The sequence below is a fragment of the Choloepus didactylus genome, chromosome 3, assembly GCF_015220235.1.
Source record: "Choloepus didactylus isolate mChoDid1 chromosome 3, mChoDid1.pri, whole genome shotgun sequence".
NCBI lineage: Eukaryota > Metazoa > Chordata > Mammalia > Pilosa > Megalonychidae > Choloepus > Choloepus didactylus.
Window position 1 is genome coordinate 38,862,332 of NC_051309.1, and position 12,841 is coordinate 38,875,172.

Sequence of the window (12,841 nt, forward strand, 5' to 3'; positions counted from 1 at the left end):
AATATGCATAATACCAATATACTGAAGTAAAAAAATTAGATACACCCAAGCAAAGTAAATTTCTCTAAACAAGCTTTGATACAATGTTTCTGGAAATCATTCTTCAGATAGTTCTCCAAAAGGAGATTTCTGCATGGCTATATGCCAGTTGTCACAAGCTATCACCTCACTATTTAAAAATATCAGCATACACTGACAAACAGGTATACATGATAAAAGTAAAAGCACATATCTTCTTAACACACCACTGCGAGAGCACGAAAAATACAAACGAGTAATGACAGACAGGAAATGCCTTCGTCATTAACGTCAATTAGGTATTCTTGTGTCATATAAACAGGCCTGGACCACAACATTATACACAAACCTAAATCCTCAGATAAACCACTCTTGCTCTACACAATTATTTTTAAAATAAATTGACAGTTTAATGCGTTTGCATATCACAAAATGGAAATAATTATTTCCAATGGAACAAAAAATGGGTACGTAATTCACCCACTTTAAAATTTATAAACTGCTGAATTGTTCAATCATTGAAGAAGAATAGGGGTATCCCCCTTTTAGATAGAACAAATTACAAAAAGCCATAGTCTTGCTTACCAGCCTCCACAAACACCTGACAAAGGATTAACAGACAAAAATAATTTCAACAAAATACACACATACTAAGAAGTCTCCTGTCCTATAGTCCCTACTGCAGATGTGGCACCATCACCCACCCAGGCACCCAAGCCTAAAGCCTGGAGGGCATCCCTGAGTCCTCCCTTGGCTTACCCTCCAGATCCAAGGAAGCATGCAAACTACTGATTTTACCTCTCCCTGCTCACTGCCTTTGCCATTGTTCAGACCCTCATTTCATCTCTTGCCTGCCCGATTACAAGTCTCTGAACAAATCTTCTAGCCCAGTCTCCATCTATCAGTGACCTATCTACTATCTGAAAGTCTAAGCTCCTTATCCGGGCCTATCACAATTTAGTCTCTGCCTAACAATAATAATAATAGCAGCTAATATTGATGGAAATAGTAATTATGTGCCAGACACCAAAGCTCAAGTATCTTTCCTGCAAGGTTGAAGTTCCTATGTCCTAACTCCAGCCTCATGTTCAACCCATACCAATACTCTTAACAACATCCTTCAGTCACTTTACATCATTATCATTTCCCCAAGGCAGCTAGCTGCTTAACAGCCCCCATACTTTTTTGTATATGTCGTATCTGTTTGCCAAATCTACACATTTTGCAAAATCCTATGCAACATTTAAAATTCTTAATAGGTAGTCATTACCTCCTCTGTGAAGGCTTCCCATGAACCCCTGAAATAGAATGAATCACTCCTTCCTCCATATATATCGATAACTAGTAATCAAGAACTTTGCACAGTTCTTGAAAGATTAAGAGAAGGAAGAGAAGCTAGTAGAAACAATAGAAGTGATTGAAGGGCCACTTTTGTAATTTTTTTTTTTGATGAGTGTGCATGCATATGTTTATATTTTTAATACACAAAGGCTTTTCCTTCCTTTGGACTACACACACTTATTTCCTGGTGGCTGAATCAAAGAGGATACACCAAATGTTCTACCAAAATCATCCATCACTTTTATCACTTGAGAAGCTGAACACAGCTAATTGAACTGGATTCCTTTTTGTGGCACAGAAGTTTCCCACAAGCTCTACATCCTCTCTGCACTTTAATATCAGCTCTGTCATGTAATCAGCTGATTTTTTAAATGTCTGACCACCCAAGGATGTTCATAGATCCAGTTCTTTCCTTACAAAAAGGGCTTCTAGCCCCCATGGAATCAGTAGATGAAAAGAAATAGGCATGCTTAACTCTATAAAATTCTACCGTGTAAAGATACCATAATATGAAGATGAAGCCCTCAAATTTTGACCTCCACTTGGGCTTACTGGTCTGTCTGCTATGCCAAAGGTCAGTGGCTTTCCAGGTACTGGTCTGTGTATCTGCTGTAGCAGCAACAACTGCTGATATGGGGTCCAGAAATCTGTATTTATAACACAAACCACAGATGATTTGGATGTGCAACCAAATGCGGTAATTACAGCTCTAAATTCCTTTCACTACTCCAAACATACTTCATACCTTCTCACCTGAGCCCTTCTCATCACTCCCCTGCCCTTCAGTGGAATGCACCCCCTACATGTCTGGAGTCAGACTAGGTTCATATCCCACCTTCTCCACTTTCTAGGAGTGTAAACATAGGCACATGTCTGTGTCTCTGTCTCCTTACATATAAAATGGAAACACCCTAAGATACCTAAGTGTTGGTGAAGATTAAATGAGATAATCCATTATAAGTGTTAAAACAGTACCTAGACATGGTAAGTGCTCAGTAAATATGCACTTCCATCACTACAATTATTTTCATCACAAGAGTTACAATCTCCCCTGAGCTGAAATTTCTTCCATTCTTTGAGCTCCAATTCAAATGTTATTTCCTTCACGAGGTCCCTACTGAACAAGAAACAAACTCTTCTGTGTTCCTTCAGTATTTACTTCTTAGAACATTTAATCACATTCTGCTCATTCCATAGCTACCTTTAGAGGCAAGACAGTGTAGTGCAAGAGCCAAGACTTTCGGAGCTAGAGAGCCTGAGTCACATCCCAGTTCTTCTGCTTATTAGCTTTGTGAGCTTGGACAACTTATTTAACTGCTCTACACTCTGTTTCCTCATCAGCAATATGGGGGTAATATTAGTTCTCTACCTCACAGGGCTGTTATGAGAATTAAATGAGCTAACATACGTAAAATGCATTGAATACTGACTGGTACACAGTAAATGCTAAATTTGCTGTTATCATTATTTTATTATTTCTGTATAATAAACTTTGCCAAGATGATGACAAGCCCATACAAGTTGCACAATAAATGGCAGACAAATTATTAGTTTATAAACATAGCACACTATATATGTGTGTTTGTGTGTTTGTGTGTGTGTGTGTATACAAATATAGTATGTGTTTCGAGAATGTATAACTAGTTGGCTTTACAGATGTGGATATGCATTTGCCCATCCTATCATGACCCATTTCCATGAGGAAGGAAAGGTGAAAGGGAAGTAACATTTATGAGCACCTGCTACATGCCAGGCTTGTGATATCAGTTACTAAACATTATCTTACTTTCTCATTCAGCTCTACCTGGAAAGTATATCCTGAATCAACTATTTCTCAACCCCTGCCCTGCTCACATCCTCACCACTGTAACAGCTTCCTAACTGATACCCCTGATTCTGTTCTGGCCACCACCACCCCTGCCCCTTACACAGTATATTCTTGATACAGTGGCCAGAATGATTCACTTTATAACAAAAGTCAGACCATGTCACTCTTCTTCTCAAAACTTTCCAGTCACCCTCCCACACACAATTAGAAAAAAATCCAAAGGTCTTGTCACAGCCTGCAGGGACCTACATGGTCGCCCTGAGACCTCCTGACTTCATCATCCCTGACTGTCCCCCTCCATCACTCCATCTCAACCACAATGACCTCAGTCCTGCTCCCACCCCATGACCATAGCTCTTACCTTCTTCCAACCTTCTTCCTCAAGATACACCCATGACTCACTCCAGTACTGTAGTAGGTCTGCTCAAATGTGGTCTCTTCAGACGGACCTTCCCTATCCCCTCCATGCATACAAGCATGCCTTGTGACTCATTCCCCTCGAACACTGTTGGGCATAGAGTAGGTGCTCAACAAGTGTTTGCTGAATACCTTTGTTCCAGTTTTTGGGTGATTAAAATGAGAAACAGAAAGTTTAAGTAAACATTGTTTAAAAAAATTGTCTATTTAAGTCACCAAGCTAGTAAGGAGTTCTCCAATCCATCTAACCACTAAAAGAAGTCCCCAAATCAGAAGACTTGAGAGGGAAGAGGAAAGAGGGTCTGCTGAAAGCATTCCAAACCATCTGTGGGGCTTTTAAAAACTCATGGATTGGCACAGTCTTCCCCCTCCTACTGCTTCATTAAAAAAAAGCATACCATTTTAAAATCAGAAGCATAACTTAGCATAGTTAGAAATTGCATTTTTTTTTAAATAATAGGCTTAACAATCATAGGATTGTAGGATTGAAAGGAACCTTAGAAAAGATCTACCAAAAAAAAAAAAAAAAAAAAGAGTAGGATGCCATATGAATAATGAAATTTTTTAAGGTTGTCAAAATAAGCTTTACAGATTCTAATAAAAATGAGAGTTTATCATATTCCACACAGTAGTTCCCAAAGGACTGGAACTAGCTTCCAAAGAGAGATACAGAGATATGTGAGAAAATAGTTTTGCTGGCCACAATGTTTGAGTGGCACCAGTGGACAAGAACCAGGACTATATGACCTCCTACAATGATGCCCAAACTAGAAAGTTCAGATACAATTTTTACTCCTTCAACTCTCTACAACTGTTCAGCTCCCCATACGGTACCTGGCACAACGGATGATAAAACAGAAAACAGTTCCTGCCTCCAAGTTGCCAATAAACTTATTGGGGAGAAATGGCTAGTAACTTGGAAAAACTAAGGAGCTCTACATGGATAACACATGGAACTTTAGCTCAGGCTACAAATCTTAGAAATGTCCACCTTTGCTTCAGCACAGAATATATTCAAAAGAAAGGGTATTATGTTATTTGTATATCAAGCAAACTATGTTTGACACTAAGATATTAACTCCAAGTATTCATAAAGATCACCCATTTAAGTTTGACCATTCCCCATAACTATACAGAAAAGGAAGTGGTTTTGAGGAAATATGCTTGTTGTAGTATTATTCCACCCACAGTACAGAGCAGACTGCAAAAGCTCAAAGATCAGGACTCCTACCTTACTGAGCTAGCCTGAAAGCTTTGTCCCCAGGAAACTGTAAAACTGGCAGAACTGTAAAATTCCGCTCTCCCATCCATTCACTTACCTTAACTGAATCACTCTCCATCAGTTTTGTGTTACTAAAAATAATTGAAAATATTTGTTGAATATTTACAAGTTATCTGTGTTGGGCCTCATTTAATCCTTACAGCTGCCTAGGACAAAAGCCCCATGACCAAAGTCATACAACAGACAGAGAAGTCAGACTTCCATGAGTAGAATTCCATAGCCTGTGCTATTAATTGTGACATCTCCTAATAGTTATACATTAGTTAATAGTAGAGAGGTAAAGACTTCATATTTCCCCTCTCCTTTGCGTGTCTAGCTATTCATAAGCATTAGCATTCACTAGGGAAATGCTGCTTAAACATAACATGAAGGCAAGTCAAGTTTTATATACTTTGGGGGTTGACTGTGGGTGCATATGTTCATGAAAGTGGTTAAATATGGAAGCCTATATTCATTTATATTTGACTACTTGAGACTTAAGAGCCAATCACAACTTAAGGGAAAACATCTTTGAATATACAGTATAAAACAATAGTAATATATGACTTAACAACTAAAATTCACTTTGCATCTATCATTGTGAAATACAGCTAATGCAGGAATACAGTAAAACATATAACAAAATGAATTCAAAATCAAATAGTCAAATATGACCAAAATAAACACTCTCTGTTCACCACAAGAGTCAATGGTGATGATTTGAAAGCTATTTAACTGGAAGAGAAAGTATGGACACAAAAAGACATTTGACCATGGGCTTAAAGGTTTGACTTTAAATGTGATGCAAAAGGAAATAGGGAGTTACACAAGATTTGGGCCAACATCTCAAGTTTTACTTACATATGTCAACTTAGTTATGGTGTCCAGCTGTTTGGCCCACAAGCACTGGCCTGATTTTTATTATGAAGGCATTTCATATATGGATTTGTACCCACAGTCAGTTGTTGCATCTACACCTGATTGCATCTTCAATTAACAAAGGAGACTGCTATAAGCAATGAAGGGAGTCTCCTTATTTCATCAGTTGGAGGTCTTAAAAGCCAGAAACAAGGATTCCACAGGTTAAAAAAAAAAAAGAAAAAGAAAAAGAATTTCTGCCTCTACCTCAGCCAGCCAGCTTCACCTGGTGAATTCAACTCCAACTTCATGAGATTTTTCCAACTTGTGGCCTGCCCTACAGAATTTGGACATGCCAATCCCTTCAGTTGTGTAAGCCAATTACTATAATAAATCTCTTTATGTATATCCTATTATTTGTTTTTCTGAAGAACTCTGATTAATACACTCTACATACCTGGACTTTTTAACTCTTTTGGAGACCGATTCAAGTCTAAAAAGTCTAGTGCCAACAAATCCATAGGTTTCCCTGGTCTACTCCAACCTCATTAATTCTACCCAGGTAATAGCATAGATAGTCATGCTGCCTGAATTCCAATCCAGGCTTCCCCACTTACTGTGTATCTTGATTAAGTTGTTTAACTTCCCTGAAGCACAGATTACTCATCTGATGTTAATTCAGTAAAAGATAGATGGGGTCACAATAGCAAAAATGATGATTTTGCCTGAACACTTTAGAGCTCGACCACAGAACACAGTGATTTCTATCAAGGACACTGGAGACAGACAACAGAGGTACAGACCCCAGCTCTGCATCTGCTGGCTACTGGCCATGGGAAACTTCCTTTATTTTTCTATTGCTCAATATCTCCATCTCTGAGCAGAGATGATAACAGCACCTACCTTATAGGGCAGTTTTGAAGATGTAATGAGTAAATACACATAAAGATCCTAGAACAGTGCCTAGCAAGCAAAAACAAAAACATTTTCTTAGTGTCTGCTAGATGAAGAACTGAGGTCTGAATTGAAAATAGCCAGGCTCTGGGCAAAACCATTTCATGGCTTGGATCAAGGAGAAAGGGTTGTTTTAAATTATATTTTGATTATTTTGTTTACTGCACAATCTGAAAAAAAAAAAAAAACTCTTTCAAAAATCTATAACTTGATACCCATTTCCACATCCTTTGACAGCCAACAGTGATAATTTCTTTACTTATTATGAGAAGTCATTAGTAGCACAGAGATTAACCTATGTTTAATAATTGTTATAAACATTATCTGTTAAATGCTTTCTAATCTCCTGAGTTTCAGTAAATTTTTTCTCTTTCACACTGTCCATCTAGATTTTAAGTTTACTGGCTAAAGTTTGAGACTTGTTTTAAATACCAAATGAGAGATCTTTAAAGTAAAGCCATAATTCTTACGTAATACAACTGGAGGGATTGGCATGTCCAGAATCAAAGTTCCTACAAGAGCAGAAGGAGGATGTTGGGGATTGAACTGTGAACACCAGAAAACCATGTTCTTAATTTTAATCCATTCCTGTGGGCGTGAACCCTTTTGTAAATGGGGCCTTTGGGGATGTTCTCAGTTAGGATGTGCCCAGACTGAATGAGGATGAGCCTTAGTCCAATATGGCTGAAGTCCTTAGAAGCAAAGGAAATTGGACATGGAAGAGAAATCACAGGGAGCAGCCAGAAGTCAACAGAACCCGGAGGAAAAAGAAGATGCCACCATGTGCATTACCATGTGACGGAAAAGCCAAGGAACCTCAAAGACTGATGGCTAGCCAGAAGATACTGACCCTGGAGGAAGCAAGCCTTCTAGCCTCTGAAACCTATAAACCAAACAATTCCTCATTAAGCCAACCCATTATATGGTATTTGTTTTAGCAGCCAGGAAACTAAAATAGGAGGATAATGCAGGCCAAAGTCTGCATCACTGTAGAGGACTCACTCATCTGAGTGCAGGACTGCCAGCCCTCTCCCACCCCCTGCTATAGTTCCCAGCTACTGCGCTGTGCCCGCCCACTCCTACCGTTCTCCACAGTCTAGCCACATCTGTAACCTGACAGCTGAAAGGAGAATCAAATCCCTTAGAACTCTTAACCTGAGCACCAGCACATATTTTCCCGGATTATATTCCATTTCATGTTACACTGTACACTACTTCAATGTTTAATGCATCTAGGTCAAAATGTGGTAGAGTATTGTACCTCAAAGAAAGACTTTAAAATGTACACTATGTGCAACTTTTTGTAACATATAAACTATATTTCTATTTTAAAATTTTAGTACAAACATATACTTCACCATTTCCCTGAATTTGTTACATTTTTAGACTAACAACCAGATGTTTCAAAATAGCCTACTGTGAACATTTCCTCTCTTTGCATTTATAAATAGCACCCTGACCTCTTTTCCAGCTGAATTTGAGGGCTTATTCCTATTGGTCTCAGTAACTATCAAAGCCTCTTTTCTTATGAAAAGAGGGTATTCTCAGCAAATGCCTCCTAACTTATTGACACATGTATTTATGCTTATTCATTCAACAAATATTTAAGGAACACTACTCTATCCTAATAAAAGGGTAACATATTTGCACTTCACCACAATAGCATCTATTATCTCATTTGAAAACAGTGCTAAGGCCTACAAAGAAAGTGAAGAAACAATTTCTTCTCCCAAAGTATAAAATCTAAATGGAGTAGATCAGATATGACTATAAGCAAAGGAAAACAACATGCATATGAACAATCAGTTCTTTAATAATTCAGTAAATGTCAATAAAGAAGGAATACCAACATGTATGTATAAGAATCTGACACACCCAAAAAAGCACTGAAATAGTAATGAGAAAAATCAAATTTTGTAACCTTTCCTTTCACATGGTTTACATTATAGTATTATTTTTATTTTTAATTACATAGAGGAGGGGCACCATCATCCTTCATTAATGTGTAGAACTCTAAAAAACTCAAGCCAACTCCATGAATAGTACAGCAAAATAAAGCACCAATTAAGGGCTTTGAGGCTGGGTGATTAAGAAGGTACCATGGAGCTGAATTCAAGACTTGTAGGAAGGCATTTAACAGGTGGAGAATACAGCATCTGAAGGAGAAGACACACCATAAACAGGCAGAAAGGAAGATGTATTCAGGCAACAGCAGGAAGACAAAAATAGCTGGGACCCACCAAGGGTTCAACCTGCAATGGAAGGCAAAGCCTGAAAGGGAAGCTGGGGTGGCTGTATAGGGCCCTGAATAGAAAGCTAAGAAGTCTGAACTCCATCAAGATACAGTGAAAGTCTCAGCAACCCCTTTCACCATCTGCACTCACATGAGCCTGAACCTCCATGCCATGGTGGCCATGATTCTCTTCTGTTTTTCCATGATCATCTCCTGAACCCCCGAAAGATTAAATCATTCTCTCTCTTCCTAAAGTTATGTATTAAAACCAGTCAAGTGTTTTAAATCCTATTTTTATAAGAGCCCAAGAAGGCAGGTAAATTGTCTGAGTATGACCCAACCTGAGTATGTCTTTACATATTCACCCACCTTCATATACAGAATGGCACAAGAGAAAAAAACATTTCTTCCAACCTCTTCATTAGGAGTTTTTCCTCAACAAAATGGCTATTCCAACCGAGAATCCTTGGTTCCCTCCAAAGCATGGGTAAAGAAGTAAGCTTATGCTGAGCAAACACTGTAATGAAATTTCATGCATCAAATTTCTAAGTAGAAAGGATCATGTAAAGCAGATACCATTGAGCATTATTTCAAAAAGAATATAATGAAGCAAAACGGCTTAACCACCAGTATACACTACTGGTATACACCATTAGCATACAATCTGGCCAATTTATATATATAACTAAAAGGATAAATTGCAAAGGTTCAGGACTTCTTAGAAAAGATTAAGATATCTCATAGCCTCAAATCTCACATGAAAAGCATTTGGTCAAAGCTAAGAAATACTTCCAACACTCATAAGAAGTTCTCTACCTAATTAATATTTTACACGGAATTCCAAAAATCCCTACAATTTAGTATGTGCAATGAATAGAGCAATAAATGAGTCAATGAATAAGTGAAAAAATAACCACTTATAAGAAGGCTATTAAAGCAACAATCATCATGTATGATTAACATTTTTATAGCATCTTTGGTCAAACTTTCTCAAAATTGGAGGGAGGTAGGGTAGAAAGAAACAAAGCAAAATACTTTCTTGGATATCATGAAGACTATAAACCAGAATCCAAACAGGTTTGAAAAAGTTCATACTTCCAAAGTGCTAATCTAAGAATTTCCAGGAAAACTCTATAATTCATTATAATTTGAGCTCTATACTTAACCAAAGTAACTAAGAGTAGTTGAAGCTGAAAAGTACTTATTGAATACTTATGTACCTCACATTCTGCTAGGAACTTGTAGAGATATTAGAATAACAAGAATTTGTTTGTAAATGTACCATCAGCTTCTCCTATCATGCTGAGCCCATACAAAATCTAACACTCTTACAGAGGAAGGAAAAAAAACACAAATACACATACATGCACACCCACATAAATAAGCTTTAACAAGTCATTGGACTTATCCCCTAGGTATATTTTATTTTAAATAAATCTCTGAGTACTGACAAATCAAGTCTGTATAAAACACTCTGGCTGTTAAGACCCATGTTAAACCTTGTGCGTTTTAAATATGTTTGGAAAGGAGCCAGCGAGATATTTCCACTTTAGGCTCTAGCCTAGTTCCATGACCTACTTTACTTTTTTTTTCTTTTTTAAACATTTTTCAACAGTGGAATGTGATGAGTATTTTGCCTCAATATCACTTTTATAAGTGCATGAAAGTCATAAATAAGAGCTTAGAGGTATTTCCTTTTTAAAAAGTTATCTTCCTTTTGAAAACAGCCGTAACTTCATCTTCCAGTTACTTACAGGCAATATTCCATTAACTTGCGGGGTGTAGAGTGCTTAAGTGCGGGGGAAATCAATACTGAGCCCTGAGTACAATACTATTATTGGTGTAACAATGGCATCCGATTAAACGTACTTTTAAAAATAGCTTATTTTACAATACAAACACTTTTTTAAGCCGAAAGGACGTATTCCACTGAGCAGCTAACTTCAAGGACAAGCTTGTGAAAAAATGTTGCTATCACCATACAAATTTGCAACAACCTAAAACGTCATTATTTCACACAAGCTAGTTTATCATTCTCTTGCAGTTTTCCTGTATCAAAGATGCCTCACGATATAATTTCAAGAAGGCTTCCCCCCCCCTCCAAAAAATAAAAATAAAAATAAAAAAAATACCTCCAGATCGCCACAAGGAGATGAGGGAAGTGTTTAAGAAAATAAGCCAGAATGAAATAAAGTAAAACTTACTTTACTGAGCGATAAGAACACCTATTCTCCCAAGAGACCTGTCTCCAAAAGCAAAGGAGAGGTAAACTCGCTGCCCACAGGTCCGCGTGTGCGGTCTTGGGTTGAGGCAGGTGGAGGCCAAACGACTGTTAATTAAAGTTAATTAAAAGGCCGGTCTTCATAAAGAGTATAACAAGTAGGCGGCGGGGGAGCACAGACAACGGAGGAAAGTCATTATCTCAAACAAGTAAATAACTTGGTGCCTGAAACTCGCTAAAGGCAGCTCCTCTTTAGGAGGGCGGGAGATCGCGGGAGGGAGAGCCTAGTTGTCGGTCCGGATTGTCACTCTACCGGGCCAAATCCCAGAAATAAACTGAGTTTTTGTATCACTTACCGGCTTCTGGTTTCCTTTTAGACGCCCACATGCGGGAGCGAGATCCAAGGGGCAGAAACCAGAACCCAGCACTCGGCGTTCTGGAAATTTACCCGTGAAAGTGCCGAAGCATCCTGAGAACGTTTCCCCAACCCGTCCTCGGCCCGGACGCCGCCGGCCAAGCCCACCTACGGCTCCCGGGTACTCGCCTTGCACGCGGGCCGCCGAGCCCTGATGGCGAGGCCAGGCGGGGGAGCCCGGGCGCCAGCGCCTCTTGCTGCGCCGGCCGCTCGGTCCTCACCCCTTTGCCCCTGGCAGCGGAGCCTCCTCCTTCCCGATCCACGCCGACTTCCCGCAGCCGCCTCTGCTCCCAGGCGCCGGCCGCGCGGGCGGCGCTGTCACTCGGGCCAGCGCGCCACAGCCGCGGCACCTGGAGGCGGGGAGCGCGGGCCGCCGACGGGCGCGCGGCTCCGGAAGCGCCGCGCCCGCCGCCGACCTCACACCCAGGTGCTCCAGCGCCGCGCCTCGGTCGCTTCCTCTGGGCCCGCGGGGGCGGGGAGCCTGCGCCGGGAGCTGGGGCAGCCCAGGCTCAGCTCCGGGGTTGGCCCAGCCGGCCGCCCTGGTTCCGCAGCATAGTTGGACGACTGACTCAACTGGCCGCCACTTGGCCGCGCCTGATACCCTCACCACCTGGCGCACCTCGACCGGGAGGCGCCGGGCCGGGCAGGGCTGGGGAAGCTGCGAGGGCGCGTCAGGAAGCTGAGAGCCGCGGCGGCGGCGGCATTACCCTCTCGAGCGGGAGATGCCAATTACCCTTTCCTGGCTCCGGCTGGCGAGTTGGGTTGTCCGTACGCCCTAATAAGGGGGTTGATTGTCAGATGGACGGAACCTCATCACGACTGATTATCAGTATTATTCTACTAAGTACTTTCCAGGTTACCACAGCATTTCCCAAACTTAAACTCATCTGGGGAGCTAACTTTCCCAGGTTGCTGCTGTATAAATTTGCACCCATATTTCCAAGTCAGCAGTGATTAGGCTGAGCCCCTTTGATAGGATTCCCCCTCACGTACTGGCTGTGAGGTAGGGAATAACCGTTTTCTAGTTTGAGAAGTCTGAGAAGCAGAGCAATTTGCCCAAGCAGACATAGCTTTAAGGGGTGGAAGTGATTTTCAATTTAAATATGAACTCTTGCGCCTGAGGAATACAGCCTCCCCACTGATTTTATTTTTTAATTTTTTTTTATTAGAGCAGTTATAAGTTTACAGAAAAATCATGCAGAAATTACAGAATGTCTGTGTGTCTCCATGGAACACACACACACACACACATACAGTTTTTCCCTGTCGTTAACATTTTGTATTAGTGTAGTACC

General features: G+C 40.3%; 1 protein-coding gene across 4 annotated transcripts in view; it reads right to left on the reverse strand.

Moving 5' to 3' along the window:
• The window catches only part of ARAP2 (ArfGAP with RhoGAP domain, ankyrin repeat and PH domain 2), a 269,972-nt gene extending 257,798 nt beyond the window's left edge, over positions 1–12,174 (reverse strand). For 2 of the 4 annotated variants that reach the window (XM_037829549.1, XM_037829550.1), the window contains exon 1: positions 11,488–12,170. The gene's annotated coding sequence lies outside the window, so the exon portion shown is untranslated. Of the gene's footprint in view, positions 1–11,487 lie in introns of all 4 variants that reach the window. The other 2 variants (XM_037829547.1, XM_037829551.1) reach the window with 2 other exon arrangements.
• Positions 12,175–12,841: the final 667 nt, after the last annotated feature.